Genomic DNA, 26,494 nt, shown 5'->3' on the forward strand with positions numbered 1-26,494 from the left:
ACAAAAACTTGAATTTACCTAAATTTTGCAGTCTGTTTTCAAATTCTCAGTTTACCGTGCTGCATAGATTCAGCTTGACCATTTAATTAATCCGCATGTTACAAAATTGAGTATTTTTGATTAACTCATTGAGTTATGGTGGTAAGAGGGTTAGCTTCATCATTTATTAAATGTCTACTGCATGCCAGTTCCATACTGGCACATGCTAAGTACTACTGGCATGACACAGACAATTAATTCTTCCGTAATTCAAAGAAGGGTATATTTTTGTGGTTTTTCACAGGTGGGTAAGAACCTGAGTTTATTGGCCAGACATAGTGGATCGTGTCTGAAATCCCAGCAGTTTAGGAGGCCCAGGCATGTGGATCACTTGAGCTCAGGTACATGAAATGAGCTTGGAAAACACGGTGAGACCCTGTCTCTCTAAAAAAGAAAAAAAATTGTCCATGTCTAGCGGCACATGCCTGTAATCCCAGTACCCAAGAGGCTGAGGTGGGAGGATCTGCTTGAGCCCAGGAGATAGAGGCTGCAGTGAGCTGTGATCATGCCACTGCATCGAAGACTGGGTGTGAGAGTGAGACTATGTCTCAGAAAAAAAAAAAGCAAAAGAAAAAGAGAAGAGAAGAAAATGAAATGAAAAAGAAACAGAACCTAAGTTTATTCATCCAGAGTCCTAGATGTGAACGAGATCATCGTCCCCATCTGCTGTATAGGGGCTTCCTTTACAAATGTGATATTCTTGCTCATTTTCATACTTACTATATTTTATAATACAATAGTAATAACAAGAAGATAAAGGTAAGTTTAAAATGATAAAGTTTGACTGGCAGAAGAAAAAGGACTGACCCTCTACAGCGATCTAATTGTAATTGTGTAAAAGGGAGACAACTAAGAGGTGACCTTGGAAAAACTAAATACTTTGCATTATACTTAGCTTTTCAATAACTGGATGTAAGTTCCTGGCCAACAGAGTGACATGTTTGAAACAATCTATTTGTCAGAGGGATTTGTTCACAGTGGTTAACATATCCTCTGCTTTTAGGAATACATATGCAATGGTAAAAAGTGACGCATGATTTTGGTTATTGGAGTGAGTGCTATTGCTCTATTGCTAAACATAATCTCTCAAAATAATCATGTGATAAGCCTAGTTTCAAAAAAAGGGATGCATGACTTCAGGGGCCAATCCAAGACCTTCAACAAAAGCATGCCTCAAGAAGAAAGCAATCTGTATTATTTATCCTGTGATCCACAGTCTTTCTCCATCAGGTGATCCAATTTAACTGTGACTTAAAGTTTATTATCTGTGGTGATATGGTTTGGCTGTGTCCCCACCAAAATGTCAACTTCAATTGTATCTCCCAGAATTCCCACCTGTTGTGGGAGGGACCCAGGGGGAGGTAACTGAATCATGGAGGCAGGTCTTTCCCATGCTATTCTCAAGATAGTGAATAAATCTCGTGAGATCTGATGGGTTTATCAAGAGTTTTTGCTTTTGCTTCTTCCTCACTTTCTCTTGCTGCTACCATGTAAGAAGAGCCTTTTGCCTCCAGCCATGATTCTGAGAACTACCCAGCCATGTGGAACTGTAAGTCCAATTAAACCTCTTACTTTTGTAAATTGCCCAGTCTCAGGTATGTCTTTATCAGCAGTGTGAAAACAAACTCATATAGTAAATTGGTACTGGGAGTGGAGCATTGCTGAAAGGATACCCAAAAATGTGGAAGTCACTTTGGAACTGGGTAACAGACAGAGGTTGGACTAGACTGGAGGGCTCAGAAGAAGGAAATGTGGGAAAGTTTGGAACTTTCTAGAGACTTGTTAAATGGCTTTGACTAAAAGCCTGATAGCAATATGAACAATAAGGTCCAGGCTGAGATAGTCTCAGATGGAGATGAGGAACTTGTTGAGAACTGGAGCAAAGGTGACTCTTGTTTCATTTTAGCAAAGAGGTTGGCAGCATTCTGCCCCTGCCCTACAGATTTGTGGAACTTTGCACTTGAGAGAGGTGATTTAGGGTATCTGGTGGAAGAAATTTCTAAACAGCAAAGCATTCAAGATGTGACTTGGGTGCTGTTAAAGGCATTCAGTTTTATAAAGGAAGCAGAGCATAAAAGTTTGAAAAATTTGCAGCCTGACAATGTGATAGAAAAACCCATTTTCTGAGGCGAAATTCAAGCCAGCTGCAGAAATTTGCATAAATAACTGAGAAGCTGAATGTTAATCCCTAAGAAAATGGGAAAAATGTCTCCAGAGCATGCCAGAGGTCTTCATGGCAGACCCTTCCATCACAGTCCCACAGGCATAGGAGAAAATGATTTCATGGGACAGACCCAGGGTCCCTGTGCTGTGTGCAGCCTAGGGACTTGATGTCCTGTCCTAGCTGCTCCAGCCATGGCTGAAAGGACCCAAGGTAGAGCTCAGGCCATGGCTTTACAGGGTGCAAGTCCCAAGTCCTGGTAGCTTCCACATGGTGTTGAGTCTGTGAATGCATGGAAGCCAAGAGTTGGGGCTTGGGAACCTCTGCCTAGATTTCAGAAGATGTATGGAAATGCCTGGATGCCCAGGCAGAAGTTTGCCGCAGGGCTGGGACGCTCATGGAGAACCTCTGCTCCATATGTGGAAGGGAAATGTGAGGTTGGAGCCCCCACACAGAGTCCCTACTGAGGCACCACCTAGTAGGCCTGTGAGAAGAGGGCAAGCATCCTCCAGACCCCAGAATGGTAGATCCAATAGCTTGCATTGTTCACCTGGAAAAGTCGCAGACACTCAACACCAGCCCATGAAGGCAGCCTGGAGGGAGGCTGTACCCTGCAAAGCTACAGGGGCAGAGCTGTCCAAGACTATGGGAACTTAGCTCTTACATCCGTGTGACCTGGATGCGAGACCTGGAGTCAAAGGAGAGCATGTTGGAGCTTTAAAATTTGACTGCCCTGCTGGATTTCGGACTTACACGGGGCCTGTAGCCCCGCCCCCTCACCCCCCCGCCCTTTTTTTTAAACCAATTTCTCCCATTTTGAATGGCTGTATTTACCCAATACCTGTACTTCCATTGTATCTAGGAAGTCACTAGTTTGCTTTTCATTTTACGGGCTCATAGGCAGAAGGGACTGACCTTGTCTCAGATGAGACTTTGGACTGTGGACTTTAACGCTGAAATGAGTTAAGACCTTGGGGGACTGTTGGGAAGGAATGATTAGTTTTGAAATGTGAGAACATGAGATTTGGAGCAGCTGGGGGTGGAATGATATGGTTTGGCTGTGTCCCCACCCAAATCTCAACTTGAATTGTATCTCCCAGAATTCCCACATGTTGTGAGAGGGACCCATTTTCTCTTGCTGCCACCATGTAACAAGAGCCTTTTGCCTCCAGACATGATTCTGAGTACTCCCTAGCCATGTGGAATTGTAAGTCCAATTAAACCTCTTTCTTTTGTAAATTGCCCAGTCCTGGGTATTTCTTTGCCAGCAAGTGAAAACAAACTAATACATCTGAATATTGAGTAATTTCAGCCTTGGTACTCTAATTGCCTTTTGCATCAAGATTGTTCTTACCATGCAAGTGACCTAATACAATAATTGTAGTTCACAACTATAGTCTTTCCATAAAATTCCACTTCTATTTCATAACTTCATTCTGGTAATGACTCTATGACAAGTTTATTTCTTCCTGGTTCTGAGGCTTTGGGTCCTGTCTCACTACTAATCTTCATGAGTCTTCCTACTTTATGAACAATAACATTCTTGGAGATTATAATAGCTGCCATCCGTGTCTGCAAGAAGAAGACATTCTTCTAGGGGGAAAAATTCTATGCTGCATTCCTATTGAGCAGTCTTAAAAGAAAAATTACATACTTTTCCACCTTCAGAAACTCACATGGCACAAGCCTACCCAAACCCCAGAGGATATGCATAAGGTATTGCTCGAACTGGTGTTCTGCTTATGTTGGGGAATCACTGCAGGCTTTGTCTCCAGCTCTCTGCCTCCAAGCGTAACCATCTGCCCCCATCTCCTCCTTATTTCCATCCCATTTCCTCCTACATGGATTTTCCCTCATGGCTTAGAAGCTGATAATGCATTTAGTTTGCCTACCCAACATTTTGCTTTGACATTTTCCCCTTCAATTCTCTATTATCTAGCCCATAGGTTCTCTCTCCAACCATCACCACCATTCATCTACTAGTATATAAAATATCTCAGGAGTAGATTTACTAGTTTCATCAATGTACTAATGTACCACTAATTTTGGCATTCAGGCAAAAGACAGTACTTGATGAAACAATTCTATTCAAATCAGCACCCTGTTTCTCAAGATCACCGCCAGTGTGCCTGAGTGTTGCTCCACACACATGCACAGAGAGATTCCCATTTTAGTAAAACTATTATAATTCACTGCAATGGGCACATGCCGGCTAATCGCTATCCTTCCTGAAATTTTTTGTCTCCTTATTTGTTTTCAAATTTAATGTAACTAAGACTTGTAGATCATATTCTATTGTTTCTACCCAAGAATATCAGCTTGCACAAATAATGGGCAAAATCATTTTGCGAGATGATCACATTAAGAAGACCTATATTTTGGAGTTAGGGACACTGGAGATTGACGATAGAGGTCAGGAATATCAGCTTTGCTGTCAGGCAGGCCAGAGCTTATACTTTATTGCTTTCTAGTCACAGGAATTTGTGTAAGTTTCATACCTCCAATTCTCAGTTATTCATCCTTAAAAATGGAAATAACAATATTTCTCCAAAAGATCACTATTAGAACTAAATGAGACATATTTATGTAATGCCACCTTGCTGGGCACATGTTATGGGACTAATGAATAGGAGCTCTTATTTTGTTGATATCGACACTCTTATTTGTAACTGACAAGAAGCTATATATCTAATAAAAAATAAAACCTTTGTTCCAAGTCAACGAAAATACACATTTTTACCTGTAATATAACCCCAGGGTAGAACTAAATTCTATTGCCCAATTCTATTATAACTGGATAACCTATTTTTCTAAATTACTGCAGAAAGCTTCACTATTGAAATAAAAATTCAAATAAATATTAAGCTGTAGAGTGATGGCTTGGGGATAGCAATCAGAGAATTTTCTAAATATAAACCATGGATGTTCCCGATATTATTTTTTTCTCTCTTAACAGAGCAATGTACAAGTATATTTTTTCATTACAAATAATTCAAGGAAAAGAAACCATTGAAGATAAATGAAACATTGTATTACATTTTATGCCAGGTGAGAAAATATAAACCCTAATGTTCTTTCTTTAAAGCCCTGAGATTCCATAATGCAATATTATAAGATAACACCTACTGGGACTGTGGCATAAAATACAGGTTTCTAGTATTTGTTGTTTCTATTTAATGTAGTTAATAAAGTTACTTTTAAAGTTATTTTGCAACCAATAATACAGTTACATAAATGTCATTGCACTTAAAGTATCACAAATAGCATATGTTTCCAGGCCAGAAATGTAGTGCACAGCAATGTGAGAATCTTGTGCTTTTCCTTGGTTAGAAATCTATTTAAATCAGCAAATAGGAATAAAGTGTAGTGCCTACAACAGATAAGAAAAACACACTTCAAATAATAACGCAAAATGCATTGCCAGATAAAAACAAATGAAGATGCCGAATGCAGCTAATGAAATGCAATTGCTCCTTCAAGATAGTTTTTGCATCTGTCCAGCCAAAATGGTAAGAGAAAATAATTTACAAAGTTGTAAAATACCACAGTGTTTGTGAGGAACCAGTCAGAAATCTAATCTCTATCTCTCCCCTTCAGCTGAGATTGAAGGCAATCAACACATTCATTTCAAATGGATATTTTCAGAGTGCTGGAAAGAACCATGTAAGGTACTTGCCCTAACTCCAGTCACAGGAGTTGTACTCAGATGTACTCAGAAGTTGTTCAGACAGTGCAAGGAGCCTTGTCACCATGGTCTCCTGTCACCATGGAAGATGGGGCTAGCCCCATGGGTGGGTATGCGGAAAAGGAACCTTGGGCCTGTGAGGCTGTCTGGAATACCTGAGACAAGAAGCATCTTGGAGGGCAACTTATTTAACTGCTCTCCTCACTCCAAGGCAAAATAGAGAATCTGACCCAGAGAGAGAAAATCTGCAAAAGGCAGAAGCTTTCTTTGTCTAACTCAGTTCTGGCTCACTGACCTCTAGAAGAGTATCTGGCAACAAAACTCAACTCAAAATGGATTAAATACTGAAACATAAGACTCAAAACTATAAACCTGCTACAAGAAAACATAGGGGACATGTTTCAGAACATTGAGGTAGCCAAATATTTGATTGCCAAGACTTCAAAAGCACAGGCTACAAAAAACAAAAACAAAAACAAACAAACAAACAAACAAAACACAAATGGACTATGTTAAACCAGAAACCTTCTGTACAGCCAAGAATACAATCAAGAAGTGATGAAAAAAATCTGTAGTATGGGAGAAAATATTTGCACACTATACATCCAACAAGAGACTAATATCCAGAATATACAAGAAACTCAACAGCTAAACAGCAATACACACACACACACACACACACACACACACACACACACACACACACCCTGCTTAACACAAACACTCACAGAACAAATAATCTGGTTAAAAAGCGGGCAGAGGATCTAAATAAACATTTCTCAAACGAAGACATACAAATAAATGGCCAACAAATATATGAAAAAAAAAATGCTCAATACCACTAATCGTCAGGGAAATACAAATCAAAACTATAATGAAATATCATCTCACCCCAGTTAGAATGGCTATTACCAAGAAGACAAAAATAGTAAATGCTGGTGAGGATGCCGTAAAAATGGATCCCTTGTACACTGTTGGTGGAAATGTAATTAGGACGTCCATTAGGGAAAACAGTGTGGAGTTTTCTCAAAAAACTGAAAATAAATCTACCATATGATCCAGCAACCCCAGCACTGGTTACTTATTCAAAGGAAAGGAAATCAGTATATAAAAAGGACACCTACACTCCTTTGTTTGTTGCAGCACTATTCACAATCACTAAGATATGGAATTACCTAAATATTAATCGAGAGGTAAATGGATAAAGAAAATATGATGTATACACACAATGGAATACTATCCAGCCATAAAAAGAATGAAATCCTATCATTCACAGCAGCCTGAAGGATATCATATTAAGTGAAATAAGTCAGGCACAGAAATAAATACCGTGTGTTCTCACTCACATGTGGGAGCTAAAAAATATTGAGCTCTTGGAAGCAGACAGTAGAATCGTGAGTATTAGAGGATATGGAGAAGAGGAGAATAGGAAGAGGTTGTTTAAAATATACAAAATTACAGCTAGATGGGAGGAATGAGTTCTGGCAATCTGTGGTGCCATAGATTGAATATGGTTAACTATAATTTATTTGTATGTTTTGAAACAGCTACAAGAGAAGAGTTTTGATGTTTATAATACAAAGAAATAATAAATGAGGACACACATGTGCTAATTATCCTGATTTGAGTATTATACACTGTACACATGTATCAAAATATCACTCTGTATCCCTTAAGTATGTGCAATTATAATATGTCAACTAAAAAAATAAAAGAAAATATTTTTTAAATGAATGCCTGGAATATAAAAAAAGGTCTTAGTATTTGGATATTAAATAAGTGAATGAAAGAACAGAAACTTACAGGAAATTCTTTCCTGTCATCAATTTCTAAAATGTCTAATGTAGAGCTACATGCATTATTTCATTAATTGTTACATTTCAATTGTTGAAAAACTGATTACCAAGTATTTTGTAAGTGAATGGATTGCATCCATATAGGATTCCAACATGATCCACGGATTCAGGAAAGGCTTTTCTTGAGACATTAGTTCTGAAGAATACATACAAATCCATCATTTAGTGGGAGAGAGTACTGGATGGGATGGGGAACACCTCTGAAAGAAGGAACATTTGCAGAAATCGAGACAAAAATGACCATAGAACTTATGAGAAATTGAGAGAAGACTGTTATGACTAAAAGGAAAAGGAGAAAAATCCCCACAAAAAGAAGTGACATGGGTTTTCAGGACATCACACAGGGTCCTGTGGGCCAGGTTAAGGAAATGAGCCTTAATCCTAAGAGCAACATAAGCAGCAAGGGAATGATCTGGTTATATGAGTGTTTTTCAAAGGTCCATCTCATTAAATTGTGGAAAACATATTATGGGCAATAAGAGGAAGGCAACATAAAGCCAGACAGAAAATGTTTAGGAGAATATTGCTGGGAAGAGATGATTGTGTATTTGGCTAGAATCCTGGTGCTGGATGTAAAGAGAAGTAGAGAAATGGGGATTTTGGAGGTAAGATCAATAGGTGAGGGGGAAATGGTATGTGTGGAAAAAGATGGGTAGAAGGTAAATTCTAGGTTATCAACAGAAACAGCAGGGGATGGTGGAACCACCCCCTGCGAAGACATCCCTGCAGAGAGCATACTTATGGAGAAAAGTTCACTGAAGTTTAATTTTGGAAATGTTAACCTTGAGGTGCCTGCAAGGCATCATAGCAGAGGTGTCAAGCAGGCAGCTTAGAAATAGCACATGATGTTCACAAAAAAGGTTTGGTCTGGATTTTAGAAGCTTTGTAGAGAGAATTAGGTTCCTTACTTCTTTTTTAAGAACGTAAAATATGGAAGTACTGATTTCTTTCAGATGGAATGCAGCAGTTCAGCTCCCAGAAAGGAAATGTGTTCAATATTTATGCTGGCTTCTTGCCAGTGCTATTAACTGGGGAGGTGTCCAACTCTCTGTGGAAAGGTATTTTTTTGGAACCGGATGATTTCCTTTTTCTGTCTTATCATTTTCTTGCCTAACATACATTCTCATATTTTCTGTGGTTTTAAAGTTGTTTCCTGATGAGGAAACATTAATATATACTGGGGAAATGTTTCATTAAACAATGTTAAAATTGCTTTTCATATTGCAAGACATCTTGGAGTCACCAATACTCTAATATGTGAGGGCGACCATGTAATAACACATTTTCCAAATATTTAAACACCAACCACTTTCTCCAAGATTATCTTTGACAACTAGTGTTTTATAAATTATTCTTTGGGCAAATATTTGTTAAACAGTAGTCTTGCTTGGAGCAGTATCTTTTATTCAATAGTTTTATCCTGGTTCAAAAACCCCAACCTGGACTTAATGGCCCTTTCCCAAGAAATTTAATACAATTTTCCTGTAATACTTAAAAAGCTCATTTTCTTTTCTGGTTATTAAAGCTGAAGCAAACTGGATGTTCCACTTATAACTCTGTGGCAGTAGTCATGTGGGAGAAGTTTATCATCTGTGTAGGTCACTGTCATCTTTCATTCTCATGGTAGAATTGGGTCTGTGTGAGGGTGTGTTCAGAGGTATGATTAAAGCAGAGGCCAGGAGAAGGGTGAACAGTGCTTAGTCTAGTTTTTCAGCTTGTGAACAACTATACATAGAACCACAGTAGTTTGCAGAAATGTAGTTAAGGATAGGGAGGAGAAAGAGTTCCCATCTTACTTTATTTACTGCTTCTATCATTATCCAAATTAATATCCTTATTGCCTAAGATTCTGAATATAGTAATCCATATGTAAAACTTTCTGATCTCAATCTATATTCTGAAAAATGATACCAATCAAAACACCGAATTCCACTTCTAAAAGCAATTTATTTTATACTTTTCTGCTGCTGGTGTTTTACAGTTTCTCCATTCATATGCCTTTAAGGTATAATACAATGAATATGCAAGAGATCTCCTTATATTAGAGACCTCTTTATATCAGGCTGGTGCAAAAGTAATTGTGATAACCTAATAATAACTTTGTTTTTCTTCTCCCTAGTGATTAAAAATGTGTCCATGCCCAGAATTCTAGAGATATAAATTAAAAGCAACAAAGCGTAAATTAAAATAATGGTCCTGACAATGACACTGATCAAAAGAAAAGAAAATTCAGAGCAGAAATACAAGAATTAACTCAAAGCAATTTTAGAATGGTTACTAATATTAATGTTATTTTATGTTAGATATTATTATAGGTACAAAATGTCATGAAAACATTAGTACAAAAGAGACTAAATATTACATTAAATATTCATTTAATTGCAGGCAAAGTATTCTGCACAACGCCTTGGAATATAATCAATGGCCTATAAATGCTAGTTATCATCATTTCCCACTTAACTCTTCTAATTCCATCTAATACAATTGGCCCACAAATCATTTTATAATCTTGAGTAAAGAATGAACAAAATTTCATTAGCCAGGATAAAAAAAAATCAAGGTAAGTTTAAACTCTTTCAGACATGAGATACAAATTTCTCCTTCTGTGTCTCCTTCGTTCACTAAAAACTGAAATTGGCATCATCCTATGTTTAAAAAATATAGATATTTTTACAAATACAAATGGAGAAAAAAAGAAAGAATAATTCCTGGGCTCTTCCATGTACTTGCTTTAGAGAATCTTTGTAACTACTGGCTCCACAGTTGGTCCTTTTGCAAAAAAAAAAAAAAAGAAAAGAAAAGAAAATGAAAAGAGGCCAAATTTTCAAGTTTTTTTTTTTTTTTTTTTCTGAGACAGAGTCTCACTTTGTCCCACAGGCTGGCATGCAGTGGCACAATCAATCTCAGCTCACTGCAACCTCTGCCTCCCAGGTTCAAGCAATTCTCCTGCCTCAGCCTCCTGAGTACAGGTGCCTGCCACCATGCTGAGCTAATTTTTTTGAATTTTTAGTAGAAACAGGGTTTCACCATGTTGTCCAGGCTGGTCTCTAACTCCTGACCACAGGTGATCCACCTGCCTTGGCCTCCCCAAGTGCTGGGATTATAGGCATGAGCCACTGCACCCATCCCAGTTTCACAGATCTTGAAGTAACATAATACTTTGTTGCATGTTCAAAGGTAATTTCCATTCTTATTATAAACTATATTTGAAGACAAATGATATGAGACTGTGAAATATCCTCAGAAGCTACTGAATGTAGGAAGATGCATATATTCATGTATTTAGCAGATAAAAATACGTTAGCCCTTAGGTTTATGTCATTCCATTCAGTTACATTTGTATCTTAATAATTGGCAGTATAATTGATTTTAAAGTTGACACTAGAATCAGAAAGTGCAATGCCTGGAAGATGGAAAAATTTCAGAGAGTGAACACAGTATGAATAGAAGAGATCTGTGATGAAGGGACAACTTTGGAGCTTAGTACTTACTGCAAATTAGAATCTTATGTAACTCTGGTGATTAATAGACTCTGACCCTAAGTTTCTTTATCTGAAAAATGGGCTTAAGGATAATTAGATTTGAAGTTTTAGCAAGGATTAAAAATTAAATAATATGCATCAAATGAATGCCACATATTGGTATGTTTCTACTCAAAAATCAATCAACGAGTACTTATTGTGTACCCAGGCACAGGACTAATCATGGGGAAACACAAGTAAGCAAGACAGATATATTTCCTAGACATAACATGCCAGAGCATACAGAAAGTAGCTAAGTAAAAATACACATTTAAAAAATCTAATATCAGAAAAAAAAATTGAGGAACATCCTTGAGAATAACCGGCTTGTACTCTTCACAGATGTCCAAACAAGAAAGATAAAGAAAGACTGAAGAATTATTTCACAATGAAAGACTCAAATAACATGAAAACTAAATGTAGTATATGAGTCTAGATTGGATTCTGGACATGGGAGGAATAAGTAAAAAGGATATTACCAGGACAATTGACAAATTTGAATACAAACTGCAGATTTGGTAATATTATATCAACATTAAATTTCCTGATGCTGATAACTTCTGTGGTAAGAGGGTATCCTTATTTTAAGAAAAGACACACTGAAGTATTTAGGGTTAAAAAGGCAAAATATTTCCAACAACACTTAAATAGCTCAAAAATATGGAAGAAAGAAGGGAGGAAGGAATGGAAGAAGAAGAGATAATAAAGCAAATGGGAAACATGCAAATAATTAGTGAATCCAGGTAAAGTCTAGATAAGAGTTTTTGTACTATTGTTGTAAATTTTCTGTAAGTTTGAAATTATATAAAATGAAAATGTACTTTGAGGGAAAGTTGAAAAGTTTACAAGTATTCATTTTCTTGTTTCCTATGTCTTTACTCCTTGTCTCTCTAGAGCAAATTTCACAAATCTTATTTTGAATTTCAGCAATAGATACAGAGACATTTTTGTAGGTTCTCCATATTGAGTAGTGCAGTTCTATCTCAATGGATTTGATGAAATCAATAATTTATAGTATAGGACTTTAGGTAGAATGATGTTACAGGCTTGAATGAGCTGAACAGCATCCCCTAACACCCTAAGATCTTTTAAACACAATTTTTAAAGCTGGTGTTTTGTTTGGAAAACAAACTGAACTGGTAGTAAATTTTAAAAAGCATGTAGACATTTTAAAGCTAAGGAACTACTTTTCCTTCATTTCATATCATACCTGAGAGAAAGAGAAGCTTTAGGCTGGTAAAGATGCATCTGTGGCTTGCTTTCTATTTATTTATTTATTATTTTTATTATTATACTTTAAGTTCTAGGATACATGTGCACAACGTGCAAGTTTGTTACATATGTATTCATGTGCCATGTTGGTGTGCTGCACCCATTAACATATCATTTACATTAGGTATATCTCCTAATGCTACCCCGTCCCCACAATAGGCCCCAGTGTGTGATGTTCCCCTTCCTGTGTCCAAGTGATACTATTCGTTCAGTTCCCACCTATGAGTGAGAACATGCTAGGTGTTTAGTTTTCTCTTCTTGTGATAGTTTTGCTGAGGAGATGATGGTTTCCAGCTGCATCCATGTCCCTACATAAGGACAGGAAACTCATCCATCTTTTATGGTTGCATAGTAATTCCATCGGTGTATATAGTGCTATATTTTCTTAATCCAGTCTGTCACGGATGACATTTGGGTTGTTCCAAGTCTTCTTTGCTATTGTGAATAGTGCTCAATAAGCCATACGTGTGCATGTGATCTTTTAGCAGCATGATTTATAATCCTTTGTGTATATACCAGTAATGGGATGGCTGGGTCAATATGGTCTTTCTAAGTTCTATCCTTTGAGGAATCGCCACACTGTTTTCCACAATGGGTTGGACTAGTTCTACAGTCCCTCACAGTTGTAAAAGTGTTCCTTATTACCTCCACATCCTCTCAGCACCTATTGGTTCCTGACTTTTTAATGATGCCATTCTAACTGGTGTGAGATGGTATTTCTCATTGTTGGTTATTGATTTGCAATGTTCCCTCTGCCTTACTCGCCTGGTCAGTGCTGACCAGCAATGACTGTCCGACACGCCCCAGTAGATGAACCCGGTACCTCAGTTGAAAATGCAATCACCCATCTTCTGTGTCGCTCACGCTGGGAGCTGGAGGCTGGAGCTGTTCCTATTCGGCCATCTTGGGCGCCCCCACTGTGGCTTTCATTTTAATTACCCTAACATTTCTTGGACTGGTTTGGATTAATCACATCCAGCAGAGGCTCTATAATCAGAAATGCTCATCATATTCATTTCCTGATTTATTTGTAGTATCCATATAAACCTATTGCAAACCTATTGGTGTCAATTAGCAAGTTTACTTCTTTTTTTGTTTTCTTTTGTTGAGACGGAGTCATACTCTGTAGTCTAGGCTGGAGTGCAGTGGTGCAATCTTAGTTCACTGCAATCTCTACCTCCTGGGTTCAATTGATTCTCCTGCCTCAGCCTCCAGAATAGCTGGGATTACAAGCTTCCAACACCACACCCAGCTATTTTTTGTATTTTTAATAGAGATGGAGTTTTGCCATGTTGGCCAGGCTGGTTTCGAACTCCTGGCCTCAAGTGATCTGCCAACCTCAGCCTCTGAGGCCAAGGGATTATACGGATTATAGTGCTGGGCTTATGGGCTTGAGCCACAGCCCCTGGCCTGGCAGATTTAATTCTAATTTTTTAGAATAAGTGTGCATGCACATGCATATGGATTTATGAGTTTTGTGTGAGTTACATCATACAAATATGAAAAAATTTCTAAAAGAACACACATAAATTAAAATCTGTATAGTAAAGACTGTTGTTTCAAATAATAGCGAAAAATTCCATACATTGTTTGATCTACAAAGAAAATGTTTACCTTTAACTTGTGAAAAGTGGGTATTGTAAAATACATAATCTAGATGTGATGTAATGGTCATTATTTTAAGCATTTGTTTAGCTTTTGTACTGTTTAGTCTCTTTTTATTTATTTATTTATTTCAGTCCTGGGGAAGTAAATAATTTCTGGTCTTTTCTCCACAAATTTCTTAAAATTTGATAATCAAGATCATTTTTCCCTCAAAATTTACTGTCTTACATGTTGGCAGCAGCTTTATCCTAATGCCACTTAAGCATTTATTTTAAAAAATTGAATAAATAAAAATTCAAGTCTGGAACTTCTACTTCCAGGTATTTTGGATTATTTTATGACAGAACAATAATAAATAAATAAAAAGAGAAACTCAGTGCTGCCCAGTCAAAGCGGAAAGCAACATCAGGTAGAACACAGTCGATGCCACCACGGAGGGAGCATTTAGACCAACCATAGCCCGAGGAAAATTAACCATCTCAGCAGTCTGAATATGAGTTTTAGCAAGCCCCTCCACCATGGGCTAAAGGGCTCTGGGGTTCTAAATAAACTTAAAAGGCAGTCTAGGCCACAAGGACTCCAATTCCTGGGCAAGTCCAGGTGTTGTGCAGTGTTCAGAGTCAGTGGACTTGAGATAAACATGAGCTAGTGAGACACCAGCATAGGAAGCCAAGGGAGTACTTGAGCCATCCCTCCCCCAGCCCCAGGCAGAAGAACTCTCAGGTCCTAGAACCCCATTCCTTCTGCCTGAGGAGAGGAAAGAGTAAAGAGGACTTTGTCTTGCATCTTCAATACCCATTTCAGGCCCTGTTATACTATATTTCTAGACACACGCTGGACCAGAAAGGAACCCACTGTCTTGAAGCAAATGGCCAAGTCCTAGCAGCATTCATCAACTACTGATTAAAGAGCTCTTGGGCCCTAAATAATCAGCAATGGTGGCCAGGCAGTACTTGCTGTGGACCTTGGGTGAAACTCAGAGCTATGCTTGCTTTAGGTGTGACCCAGCACATTCCAAGCTATGTTAGCCAAAGGGAAAGACTCCCTTTGCTTAGGGAAAGGAGAAAAAAAGTAAAGAGGACTTTGCCTCACAGCTTGTATGCCAGCTGGGCCACAGTGGGGTAGAGTACCGAGCGTTTACTGGCGTCTCTGATTCCTGGCCGTGCTGCTTGATGGTGTTGCTAGACTTGGCTTGGACCAGAGGGGAACCCACTCTCCTGAAAAGAGAGACACAGATCTGGCAGCTTTCACTAAAAGCTGACTGAAGAGCCCTTGGGTCTTGAGTGAATATCAGCGATAGCCAGCAGTAATCTCCATGGGCCTGTGGTAGTGGTGGCCATAGGGAGAGACTCCTCTGCTTGTAAAAAGGGGAGGAAAGAGTGGTGAGAACTTTTTCTTGTGATTTGGGTGGCAGCTTAGCCACAGTAGAATGAAACACCAGGAAGATACCTGATACATTTAGGCTATGTCCCCACTAAAATCTCATCTTGAATTGTAGTCCCCACTTGTTAAAGGAAAGACCAGGTGGAGGTAATGGAGTCATAGGAGCAGTTTGCCCCATTCCTTTCTCACGGTAGTAAGTTCTCACAAGATCTGATGGTTTTATAAGGGGCTCTTCCCGCTTTACTTGGCACTTTTCCTTCCTGCCACCTTGAGAAGGAGGTCCTAGCTTTCTCTTAATCTTCAGCTGTGCTGAACTGTGAGTCAATTAAACCTCTTTCCTTTATAAATTACCCAGGCTTGGGCAGTTCTTTATAGCAGTATGCAAATGGACTAATTAAAACCCAAGGTGTTTGACTCCAGGCCCTGGTCCTGGATGACATCTTTGGAGCGGCCTGGTGCCAGGGAAACTCATCATCCTGAAAAGAAGGAAACAAAGCTGGCTGGATTCACTATCTGCTTATTGTAGGGTCCTTGGGCTTTGAGTGAACATAGGCAGTAGCCAGGCAGTAGTCAGCACAAACCTTGGGCAGGACTCAGTGCTATGCTGGCTTTGGGTCTGACTCAGCATAGTTCCAGTGGTGGTGGTGGCTTCAGGGGTACCTGTGTCACCCCTATCTCAGCTCCAGACAGCTCAGAAAGGAATAGAAACTCCATTTGTTTGGGTGAAAGTAAGGGAGCAGAACAAGAGTCTCTGCCTCATATTCCAGGGAACTCTTCCAGATTTTACGCAAGACCACCAAGCCAGTACCTCTACACGTCTGCAAGAGCTTGGGTGTCCCCTAAATACAGCTGCAGTGATGAAAGATTTACATTACAGCACCCAAGACCATCTGAATACTTGGAAATGCTTCCCAAGAAGGACAGGTACAAATAAGCTGAACTATGAAGGTAAGAATAAATATATAATTCTTCAATGCTCTGACACCAATAACATTGACAAGCATTAAAACCATCCAGGAAAACATGACTTCACCAAATGAACTAACTAGGCATGAGTGACCAAACCCAGAGACACAGATATATGTGACTAATAATTCAAAATAGCTGTTTTGAGGAAACTCAAAGAAATTTAAGATAATTCAGAGAAGGAATTCAGAATCCTATTAGATAAACTTAACAAATAGATTAAAGTAATTTAAAATAATCAAGCAGAAAATGCAATTGACATACTGTAAAATGCATTAGGGTCTCTTAGCAGAATTGATCAAGCAAAAGAAATAAATAGTGAACCTGAATACAGGCTTTTGAAAATGTACAGTAAAAGACAAAAGAAAAAAGAATGAAAAGAATGAAATATGCCTGGAAAACCCAGAAAACAGCCTCAAAGGGCCAAATCTAGGAGTTATTGGCCTTAAAGTGTAGACAGAGAGAGAGAGAGAGAAATTGAGGTAGAAAGGTTATTCAAAAACATAACAAAGAACTTTCCAAACCTAGAGAAAGACATCAATATCTAAGTACAAGAAGGTTATAGAACACCAAGAAGATTTAACACAAAGAAGACTACCTAAGACATTTAATAATCAAACTCCTGAAGATAAATATAAAGAAAGGATCCTACAAGGAGCAAGAGAAAATAAACAACATGCAATGGAGCTTCAATAAGTCTGGCAGCAGAATTTCCAGTGACAACCTTATAGGCCAGGAGAGAGTGTCAGGACATATTTAAAGTGCAGAACAACAACAACAACAACAACAAAAACCTTTCATCTTAGAATAATGTATCCAGTAAAAATGTTCTTCAAACATAAAGGAGAAAGAAATCGTTTTCCACACAATCAAAAGCTGAAGTATTTAATCAACACCAGACCTGTCCTACAAGAAATACTAAAGGGAGCTCTTTGGTTTGAAAGAAAAAGACATTAGTGAGTAATAGGAAATCATGTGAAGGTACAAAACTCACTTGCAATGGTAAGTACATAGAAAAAACACAATATTATAACAAACATTTGTTATATAATTGTGGTGTATAAACTACTCGTACCCAGAATAGGAAGACTAAAAGATGAACCTAGCAAAAATAATAACTACAACAGCTTAAGCCATAGCATAACAAATAAATGGAAAAAACAAAAAGTTTAAAAGTAGAATGATGAAGTTAAAGTGTGGGTTTTTTATTAGTTTTCAATTTACTTGCTTGATTTTTGTTTGTTTATGCAATAAATGTTAAGTTGTCATCAGTTTAAAATCATGGGTTATAAGATATTACCTGAAAGTTTCATGGTGACTTCAAATCAAAAAACATAGTGGATACACAAGAATAAAAATAAAAGATGAAAATGTACCACTAGAGAAAATCACCTTCACTAAAAGGAAGACAAAAAGGAAAGAGGGAAGAAAGAGAAGGCCAAAAAAATGAAAAAATGGCAAGAGTAAGTCCTTACTTATCAATAATAGCATTTAATGTAAACAGACTAAACTCTCAAATCAAAAGACACAGACCAGAGGAATGGATAAAAAAACAAGACCCAATAATCTGATGCCTACAAGAAACACATTTCACCTATAAAGATACATACAAACTGAAAATAAAGGGATGGAAAAAGATATTTCATGCCACTGGAAGCCAAAAAAGAGCAGGAGTGACTATGCTTATATTAGACAAAATAGATTTAAAAACAAAAACTATGAGACAGAGAAAGTCACTATATATAATGATAAAGGGGTCAATTCAACAAGGAGATATAACAACTGTAAATATATATGCACCCAACACTGGGACACCCAGATATGTAAAGCAAATATTATCAGAGTTATCAAGAGAGGTAGATCCCAATACAACAATTGTTGGAGATTTCAATATCCATTTTCAGGAATGGAAATATCATTTAGAAAGAAAATCAGCAAAGAAAAATTGAACTTGATCTGCACTAAGAACAAATGGACCTAATATATATTTATTATTTTCATTCAGTGGTGGCAGAATATACATTCTTTTCCTCAGCATATGAATCATTCTCAAGGATAGACCATATAATAGGACAAAAAAGTCTTAAAAATTTCAAAAAAAAGAAATTATATCAAGTATCTCATTTGACTACAATGGAATAAGGCTAGCAATCATTTGGAAAGTATACAAATCCCTGGAAATTAAACAATATGGTCCTGAATGACCAGTGGATCAATGAAAAAATTAAGAAGAAAATGTAGTAAGTTCTTGAAACAAATAAAAATGGAAATACAACATACAAAAACCTATGGGACACAGCAAAAGCAGTACTAAAAGGAAAGTTTATAGTCATAAGTGCCTATATAAAAAATGTTAAAACTTCAAATAGACAACCTAATGGTATATTTTAGAGAAGTAGAAAATCAAGAACAAATCAAACCAACCACAAGTTACAAGAACAGGAATAATAAACATCAGAGCAGAAACAAATGAAATTGAAAGGCTAAAACAATGCAAAAGACGAACAAAATGAAAAGTTGTTTCTTTGAAATTATAAAGAAAGTTGATAAACTTTAACTAGACTAAGAAAAAAACAAAAAGGATCTAAATAAACAATGTTATAGATGAAAAAGGGACATTACAACTAATACTACAAAAATTCAAAGGATGATTAGAAGCCACTCTGAGCAACCATATGCCAATAAATTGGAAAACTTAAATAGATAAATTCCTAGACACACAATCTACTAAGATTGAACTGTGAAGAAATCCAAAACCTGAATAAGTGAATAACACGTAATGTGATCAAAGCCATAATAAGAAAGTCTCCCAGCAAAGAATAGGCTAGGACCCAATGGCTTCACTGCTGAATTTTACCAAAGATTTGAAAAAGAACCAATACCAATTTTAATCACACTATTCTGTAAAGGGGAGAGGGAATACTTCCAAACTCATTACATGAGATCAGTATTACACTGATAATAAAACCAGAAAACACCTCAAAGGAAAAAGAAAGTAACAGGTCAATATCCCTGATGAACATTGACACAAATGTCCTCAACAAAATACCAAACAACAAAATTCAACGATACATTAAAAAAATCATTCATCATGACAAAGTTGGATTTTTTTCCAGGGATGCAAGAATGGTTCAACATACAGAAGTCAATCAATGTGATATATCAGCAGAATGAAGGACAACAACCATGTAATAATTGCACTTGATGCTAAAAAAGTTTGCTAAAATTTAACATTCCTTCATAATGAAAACTCTCAAAAACCTGGATATAAAAGGAACATACCTCAACATAATAGAAGTCATATATGACAGACTCACAGCTAGTATCATATTGAATAAGGAAAAACTGACAGCTTTTCCTCTAAGATCTGGGATGAGACAAGGATGCCCACTTTCACCACTGTTATTCAACATAGTACTGGAAGTACCAGCTAGACCATTAGGACAAAAGAAAGAAATAAAGGGCATCTAAATTGGAAAGGAAAAGGAAAGAAGTAAAATTATCCTTGTTTGCAGATGATATGATTTTATATTTGGAAAAACCTAAAGACTGACAGAAAACTATTAGAACTGATAAGAAAATTCAGTAAAGTTGCAGGATACAATATCAACATGCAAAAATCAGTACCATTTCTATATGACAACACTTAACTATCTGAAAAATGTATCAAAAAAATCTCATTTATAATAGCTGCAATTAAAATTAAATATCCAGGAATAAAATAAAAAAGTGAAAGATATCTACAACGAAAACTATAAAACATTGATGTAAGAAACTGAAGAGGTCAAAAATATGAAAAGGTATTCTATGTTCATGGATTGGTAGAATATCATTAAAAATGTATATATTACTCAAAGCAATCTATCTATTCAATAAATGCCTATCAAAATACCAATAACATTCTTCACAGAAATAGAAAACATAATCCTAAAATTTATATGGAACTGCAAAAGTCCCAGAATAGACAAAGCTATCCTGAGCAAAAAGAACAAAACTTGAGGAATCACATTACCTGACTCCAAATTACGCAACAGAGATAATGTAAGGAAAACAGTGTGGTACCAGCATATAAACAGACATATAGACCAGGAATAGACAACCCAGGAATAGATCCATACATCTACAGTGAACTTATTTTCAACAAAGGTGTCAAGAATATACATTGGGGAAAGGACAATATCTTCAATAAGTGGTGCTGGGAAAACTAGATATGCATATACAGAAGAATGAAACTAGACCCCCACCTCCTACCATATACAGCAATCAAACCAAAATGGATTAAACACTTAAATCTAAGACCTTAAACTAAGAAACTACTAAGAAAAAATTGGAAAAACTCTCCAGGACACTGGTCTGGGCAAAATTTCTTGACAAGCACAGGCAACCAAAGCAAAAATGGACAAATGGGTTCACATCAAATGAATAGCTCCCGCACAGCAAAGTATACAATCAACAAATTGAAGAAACAACCCACAGAATGGAAGTAAATATTTTCAAGCTATCCATCTGACAAGGGATTACTAACCAGAATATATAAGGAACTCAAACAACTCAATAAAAAGAAATCTAATCCAATTAAAAATGGCAAAGACCTAAGTAGACATTTCTCAAAAGAAGGCATACGAATGACAAACAAGGATATAAAAGTGTGCACAACATCACTAATTATCAGAGAAATGCAAATCCCAACTACAATGAGATATCATCTCATCCCAGTTAAAAGGCTTTTGTCCAAAAGACAGTCAATAACAAATGCTGGCAAGGAAGAGGAGAAACGGGAACCCTTGAACATTGTTGGTAGAAATGAAATCAGTACAACCACTATGAAGAACAGTTTGGCAGTTCCTCAAAAACACTAAAAAGAGAACTGCCATACAATTCAGCAATACCACCACTAGGTATATACCCAAAAGAGAGAAAATCAGTATATTGAAGAGATATCTGCACTTCCACCTGCACTTTCATGCCTGTAATCTCAGCACTCTGGTAGGCCAAGGCAGGCGGATCATGAGGTCAGGAGTTCGAGAACAACCTGGCCAACATGATGAAACCCCATCTCTGCTAAAAATACAAAAATTAGCCGGTTGTGTTGCATGCCTGTAATCCCAACTACTTGGGAGGCTGAGGCAGGAGAATTACTTGAACCTGGGAGGCGGAGGTTGCAGTGAGCCCAGATTGTGCCACTGCACATCAACCTAGGCCACAGAGCAAGACTCCGTCTCAGGAAAATAATAATAATAATAATAATAATAATAATAATAATAATAACAATAATAATAATAATAATAATAAAAACCACTGCTACATATAACAACATTGATGAATCAAACATGATACTGTACGAAACAAACCAGGTACAAAAGAGTACATGTTGCATGATGCCATTTAAATAAAGCTCAGTATTAGGTGGAACTAATCTATGACTATTACTAGAGGAAGATTGATTTCCAAGGGATAGCATTGTGGGGGCTGCTGGGGTGTTGGTAATATTCTATTATTTGACTCAATGGTAGTCACACAGATGTGTTTACTTGGTGGAAATCCATTGAACTATACACTTATGATTTGTGTTTGTGTGCTTTTATATATACATACTATGTTTCAATTAACAATTTTTTTAAAAATAAAGCTTGAGTATGATAGTGATTGTTTGGGGGGTTCTACAGATAATAAAGTTCCTTTGAATAGTGGTTATATTTGGCTTTCAAGAGATGCAAAGAATCAATCAAGGGAGAGAAGTTCAAAGATGAAAAACAGTAATAAAAGATGGGGTGGGAACTGTGATTGCAGGTCTACGTAAAAGACTACTCAGGGCCTGGTGTGGTGGCTGATGACTGAAAGTGGGAAGATTGCTTGAGGACAGGAGCTGGAGATGATCCTGGGTAACATATGAAAACTCCATCTCTAAAAAAAATATATATATATATAAATAACCATAATAATAATTAACCAGACATGGTAGGACTGTCTATGGTTCCAGTTACTCAGAAGGCTGAAGCAAGAAAATCACTTGAGCCCAGCAATTGGAGGTTATGGTGGGCCATGATCACACCACTGCACTCTAGCTTGGGCAACAGAGCAAAACCCTGTCTCTAAAAAAAGGAAAACAAACAAACAAAAAAGATGATTCAATAGCTCTGTACATCTTTGGAGAAACGAGCAGAATGGAGGCTGTTTAAGGGCAAAGACACTGCCCCACCAATTCTCTCCTCTGCTTTTCGTTCAGCAGACCTGGAGATAGTTGGTATAGCCTAAGGCAAGAATAAGATACACTAGATATTAATAATGACACTACTATAGAATTTGTAAATAAATAATAAATCAGACCAGTCTTCTTTTCCAGATAGAGAAACACTTCAACTATTTTTACCCTGTTCTGTTTTGTGTTTTTATTAATCATCTCCAGAGGTAGGATATCTTTGAAGCCTTTTATGCGGCTTTTTTTTAATCTTTATTATAATCTCATAATTCTAGATTCAGCTTCTTGAGAGCAGTGTTGTTTCTTACTTTGTTGCAAATGTACATTCACCAATCAGGCTCTTGTTAAAGAGTAAGTACTAAATGAATGTTTGCTGTCTGTCTGTTACTAGTATGATCTACACCTAGGATTTAAATTAGGGCCAATATTGTGGAATACTAGATATGCTACGTGTTTTGCCTTTGCTTTTAATTTATTTATTTTGCTTTAAGGGGAGAAAACCCAGGAACTATGCCATCAATGGCAAAAGTAGATTAGGATGTGTGTGTTCTGATGTGACTTAAATTATTGCTAAATTGTCTCAGAGCTTAGAAGTTTGTCTGTGATCTGACACATATGTTTGTAATCAGATTTGGCTTTTGTCTCCAGACTACGCCTGATATTAGTAAAATTTTCCATATGTGTTCTTATTCAATTACTCTTTTATGAGTACAAGACATTTCTATTATGTCTGTGTCTCTAGATAGCTCATTGTAAATTTAATCAAATTTACATTTTTAAGCAAATTGGCAAATTAACACCTTGAAAAGTCTTCTTGGGGAGCAAGGCTAGATGGTACGTGAAAGGCATGTTTAGGTGCTCAGTATTATGACAAATGTTTCCTGCATAGGTGACCCTGACTGTATAAAAATATTCACAAATATTCAACATTAAAAAAGTATACTTTTCCCAAGAAAAGTAAAATCCATGAAAAAACAAAACATATTTTCTTCATATTAATACCTAAAATTGGAACTTTAAGACTGAAAGCTTATTTGCTCAGTATACAGCTTCCAGAATTCAGGCTCACCAGCTCCAAAAGCCCACTCGATGGACATGATGTCACTTAGCACAATAGAAAATAGTTGTGACTGTCTCCAGTACATGCCAATATTTTTTCAACGGTCACCACCCTGACCAAATGATACACAGTTAATAAATCATTTGCCTGTAGAATAGCCTGGGCTGGGTCCAAACATTTTTAAAAAGGAGGATATGGGGGGCCATGGGTATTTTGTTATTGCCCTGTATAACTGCACCAAACAGAAGGGGGAAAAATATCCCACAAAATTCTGTGCCATTATATTATGTACATATTATGTAGACATGCATGCAGTCATTCAACAAGCATATTGAAAAAAATCTCAGTATCACTAATCATTAGAGAAACGCAAATCAAAACCACAATGAGTTACCATCTTATACCAGTCAGAATGACTATTATCCAAATGTCAAAAAGTAACAGATGCTGGTGAGTTTGCAGAAAAATGGGAACACTTATACCCTGTTGGTGGAAGTGTAAATTACTTCAACCATGTGGAAAGCAGTATAGTGATTCCTCTAAGAGCTAAAAGTACAACTATCATTCAACCCAGTAGTCCAATTAGTACATTATACCCAGAGGAATAGAAATTATTCTCTCATAAAGACACGTGCACATGAATGTTCAGTATAGCACTATTCACAATAACAAAGACATGGAATCAAACTAAATGCCTATTAAAGACAGATTGGATAAAGAAAATGTGGTACATGTATACCATGGAATGCTATGCAACCATAAAAAAAGAATTAGATCATCTCTTTTGCAGGAACATGGATGGAACTAGAGGCTATTAGCCTTAGCAGACTAACTGAAGAACAGAAAACCAAATATTACATGTTCTCACTTATAAGTGGGAGCCAAATTATAAGAACTTATGAACACAAAAAAGGAAACAACAGACACTGGGGTCTAGTTGAGGGGGGAAGAAAGAGGAGGGAGAGGAACAGAAAAGATAACTATTAGATACTAGGATTAATATCCGGATGATGAAATAGTATGCACATAATATGTACATAATATATTATTCATATAATTATGATTGGTATAATTATATTATATAATTATATTATATATTAATATATGATTAATAGAATTAATCATAACCATATCCTTTTTTTTCACTAAATAAAATCTTACAGGTAACCCACCGTAGACATAAAAACTGAGGTGTGAGATTGAACTTTTTATCCAATATTTGACAGTTAGTTAGCAACTAAGGTGAAACCACAACTCAGTTACGGTGGCTCACAATAAGTAAGTTTTCCCCTAACAAATTGTTGGGCTAGTTTTTTTACAAAATGTGTGGATTTAAAGTTTAATATAGATAGAGCTGGAATAAAACTCCTGCCTCACTTCATTAAACATTTACTTTCTTACAAGGTTCAAGTATGTTTGTCTCATAGGTCCTTGAAATGGCAAATAATAAAGACTACTAGTTTTTAGATATTGTATCTCGGCAGAGATGCTGATAAGAGAAAGAGAGAAGAATGAAGTTTTTGCAGAAAGACTGGAAATACGAGGAGATAAGTAGAGAAAGAGAGCACCAGGATGGAAAAATACGTGTCTTGCCTTTGGCAAATGAACTTGTGCTTCAAAACATTGTATGAGCATTGGTTACGTATGTTTGCATAGAGAGTAACTACTGCTGTTGTGGTGGCTTTAAAATTCTTTGCTACTCCTCTTTTCAAAAGGTGTAACCTAATTATCCCTCTTCTTGCTTATGGGCTGGACTCAGTGACTCATCTCTAGTGTACAAAATATGGTAGAAGTGATGCTGTCTAACTTTCAAGACTAGGTCATAAAAAGCATTGTGATATCTGAGCAAGATGGTAGACTTCCTTTTTACTTCTTTGATCCTTTTCTAGGTTAAGCTAGCTGCCATATTGTGGGGTTATTAAAGCAGCCTTATAGAGAGGCTCTTGGGGCAAGGAACTACTAAGGCCTCTTGCCAACAACCAACAGTAACTTTCTGGTCATGTGAATGAGCCACCTTGTAAGTAGATCCTCCAGCCCCAGTCAAGCTGGGGACAGGACTGAAGAAGTTAACTTCAGCCCTGTCCAATAACTTAACTGTAACTTCACAAGAAACCTTGAACTAGAACAACCCAGCTAAGTCACTTTTGAATTCCTGACTCATGGAAACGGTGACATAAATTTTTGTTGTTTTAAGCCACTAAACTTTTGGGAAATTTATTACATAAAAGTAGATAATAATGCAATGTAATAATGTAGATAATTAGTAATAGTAGCGTTGAAGTGAAAAACAGTGTGTATGAACTTATAAAACACAACTACTCTTGGAATGAACCACATGAAATTGCTGATTTTGTAGATCACATATCAGCCATATGGTTCAACCTTCCTTTTTAACTTTTATTTTCGGTTTGGAGGTTCATATGAAACTTTTGTTACAAAAACACATGTCCCAGGGGTTTGTTATACATACTATTTCATCATCCGGATATTAATCCCCGTATCTAATAGTTATCTTTTCTGTTCCTCTCCCTCCTCTTTCTTCCCCCCTCAACTAGACCCCAGTGTCTGTTGTTTCCTTTTTTGTGTTCTTAAGTTCTTATAATTTGGCTCCCACTTATAAGTGAGAACATGTAATATTTGGTTTTCTGTTCTTCAGTTAGTCTGCTAAGACTAATAGCCTCTAGTTCCATCCATGTTCCTGCAAAAGAGATGATCTAATTCTTTTTTTTTTTTTTTATGGTTGCATA

General features: G+C 36.9%; 1 protein-coding gene and 1 long non-coding RNA gene across 2 annotated transcripts in view; one reads left to right on the forward strand and one right to left on the reverse strand.

Annotated features, from left to right (window-relative positions):
• Nucleotides 1-26,494, reverse strand: part of LOC108519869 (uncharacterized) — a gene marked incomplete at its 3' end in the record, with an annotated part of 724,835 nt that overhangs the window by 305,492 nt on the left and 392,849 nt on the right. The window lies entirely within an intron of this gene.
• LOC108519870 (uncharacterized) lies at nucleotides 1,535-25,370 on the forward strand. Its single transcript, XR_001882746.1, has 4 exons — nucleotides 1,535-1,588; nucleotides 5,157-5,248; nucleotides 22,963-23,038; nucleotides 25,175-25,370. It is a non-coding gene; the product is annotated as an uncharacterized LOC108519870 (long non-coding RNA).

This window comes from Rhinopithecus bieti, unplaced genomic scaffold (genome assembly GCF_001698545.2).
Source record: "Rhinopithecus bieti isolate Rb0 unplaced genomic scaffold, ASM169854v2 scaffold_48680, whole genome shotgun sequence".
Taxonomy (NCBI): Eukaryota; Metazoa; Chordata; class Mammalia; order Primates; family Cercopithecidae; genus Rhinopithecus; species Rhinopithecus bieti.